General features: G+C 39.1%; 1 protein-coding gene across 2 annotated transcripts in view; it reads left to right on the forward strand.

The window, feature by feature from the left end:
- Window positions 1-1776: 1776 nt before the first annotated feature.
- The window catches only part of aqp7 (aquaporin 7), a 7565-nt gene continuing 6371 nt past the window's right edge, over window positions 1777-2970 (forward strand). For both annotated transcript variants that reach the window (XM_008409482.1, XM_017304673.1), the window contains exon 1: window positions 1777-1876. The gene's annotated coding sequence lies outside the window, so the exon portion shown is untranslated. The remainder of the gene's footprint in view (window positions 1877-2970) is intronic.

Raw genomic sequence — 2970 nt, forward strand, 5'->3', positions numbered from 1 at the left:
ATGACAAGCAAGTCATGTCTACTGATAACAAAGCATTCCTGACAGTGATGGACAATGAAATAGATAAAAAAAAACAAGCAAACACCTTTACCCTTTTGCTCTCTGATAAAAAGACTCCCACACAAGCAATAACAAGCCCTAAAACACCTCTATTCTTTCCAAAAGACTGACTGAAAGTAAATGTGTTTCAGCCCATCACCTGGTGTTGCATGAGAAGGACAACACAACCGGGTGAAAAAGAACATGGATCTGAGAAATGTAAATATTTGATTCAGGTGCGTTGGACTCGGTACACGTGTAAAGGTTGCAGGACACTGGTCATCAAGGACAGGATTTGAAGACCCCTGATCTAGACCCTTTCCCTGTTCAGAGAAGCATAGGACTGTATAGGAATCTACAATCTTATTCATTTACCATGTATCAAGTGAGACCAAACCATTCACATGCAGGGGAGCATTGTTTTTTTTAAGATTTTTTTTTGGCTCTAGTGGCCTTTATTTGATAGTAAATTGACTGGAAAGTGGGTAATGAGAGAAGGGGGAAGACATGCAACAAAGGTCGCCAAAGCTGGGAATCGAACCTGCGACATTGATTAAGGCCTCCATATGTGGGTTGTGCTTAACCTATGCGCCACCAACAGGGAATATTTAAACAGGGAGCGTTAATATAGACTATTAATAGTCTATATGACTTTAGGTTTTGTTGCTCCCATAATAAATTAGGGCAAAGCATTCCTAAGAGAACTGTCAGATAAGATAAGAGAGACTACAACACCTCTAACTCCTGATAAACATGACATGTGGAAAGGCTTTTTGGACAAATGGGATGTGAAAGTTTCAGAGAGACACCGAGCATCCAAGAACCTACACAATCCAAAGAAGTCATCATTCAAGCCGTCAAACAAGACGCCAACAAAGAGACACTGAAAAACCTTCAGATAGGAAAACAGATGAACGCAAAACTTGACACACTCAAACAGCTCAATCCTGTAGTGGACAACAACCTCATATGAGTCGGTGGTTGTCTCTCCTCAGCCAACTTCACAGACACTGAGAAACATCCTCTGAATCTCCCATCTACCAGCCACATTGCCACAGTGGCTCATCAAGGGAGACACATAAGTTAAGGAGCTGTCTGTGGTGCTGGTTATTGGATAGTTGGAAACCCTGACAATCCTGCACTGTGTTAGTTGTTCACCCAAGGAACTAACACAGAACATGAATGCTATTTCTGCTCCATTTTGGGAACTTTTCATCAGGGCAGTTGTTTAGAAAACAATAGAACCATATTCAACATCTTGCTGATACATTTTAGAATAGGTGGAAGGGAGAATATTCATCCACCTTACAAAGTTGTGCAAAGTGGACTGAAACCAGACCCAACATCAAGGAAAAGGCTTTGTAGTTCTGTTGAAGAACATGCAAGTCATATTGGAAGAAAAGGCCCATGAAAAGGCAAACTGACGAGTTGAAAATTCTTTCATGCTAAATTACCTAACGTGTTTAAATATGCTGTGTTGATGTTTGTAGTGATAGTGATTGTATGAAGTATGATGCCATTCAGTCAAATACTGTAAATTAGTCTGTAGTAGAAATAAGTTGCATTAATAAGTTGTTAAATAAGTTCATAGTTAGAAAATTGTATGGCTAAATTTATACCAAAATTTTTTTTGAATTTCGTCAGAGTATGACATCTGTATTACAAACAATCTTTGTCATGTTGTATTTGCAGAAACTTGACCGAGTGAGCGCTCTTAGCAGCAAACTACACCTTTGACCTTGTCAACAAGAATTTAGGCAGTTAGGAGAAAGTAAACGGCCCCTGAACATTCTGAATGTACTTTATATACTTTGTTTCTTGAAAAACCTTCGTCTTTGTAAGTATTTATGTGTTTGGAAGATTCGTAGGCATGTGTTGTTGTTTTTCTTCTGTTGATAAAACGTACAGCATGTATTTTGCTAGTAATGTATTTTGCCTTCAGTTGTGTTTCAGTTACAAAAATCCATAGATCTTAAGTTAAGAAAATCAAGCCTTGCTTAGGGACCTTTCATCAAATGTTCTTGTCACGTACACATAATAGTCAAGTATTGTGAGGACCATAGTCACTGTGTTAGCGAAATTGGGCTAAGGGGTGTCGGCGAAGATTTTATCATGATATGTTGCGGTACTATTTCGAAAACGATAAGTGAGGATAAGAACCACTCCTTATATCTTTTAGCTGTTTGACTGAGTTTCGCTAGTTTACACATCAGTGACCGGAGTCTCTCATTCCATCACTATTGAAACCTGGTCTCAGGGAGAAACTTTTCTGTAACACCTCCTGTGGACGTGTGAAATACTCCGCCAGTGTGAAAGCGCACAGGCGCAGAACGTCTCCAGGGAGGAGACTTCTAGATCTGAGATCTGACACAGAGGGGTACTTAACGTCAAAAACTTATGGGCCATAGACATAATATAAGAGTAGACCCCGCATTGGCTGCTCTGGCGCAGGAAATACGGCGGCCATCTTGGAGCGGTACTCCCTCCTACTTTGCTCAATCAAAACAGCAGAAGATGCCTCAGCACTGAGGGATATTGTTGTTCGGATCGATGGACTATTGATGTGAGGGCTCCACAGACAACATTTCACAAGTAAGATGGACATATTATTGTGTATATATTGTGATTAGAATATTATTTTACTGTATTTATGTCCACCGGCAAGATACCAGCTAATATTAGCTACAGTGCTTGGTGTAATACGGGTTCAGCCCCGCTATGAAGGCTAACTGAGATTCTGTAAATCTAAAAAATTGTATTATTCTCTAACATTGACTTAGATTATCTGACAAAGGAGCTTATATTAGAAATGAAACAATGTAACGTATATTATAAAACTTCTATTATGTGTTATAACATTCACCAGCAAAGTTTACACAGGTGGTAAAGACTATTATTTATATGTAATTCTTTCACTAGTAAGATACATCC

Source organism: Poecilia reticulata, linkage group LG5, assembly GCF_000633615.1.
Source record: "Poecilia reticulata strain Guanapo linkage group LG5, Guppy_female_1.0+MT, whole genome shotgun sequence".
Lineage (NCBI taxonomy): Eukaryota > Metazoa > Chordata > Actinopteri > Cyprinodontiformes > Poeciliidae > Poecilia > Poecilia reticulata.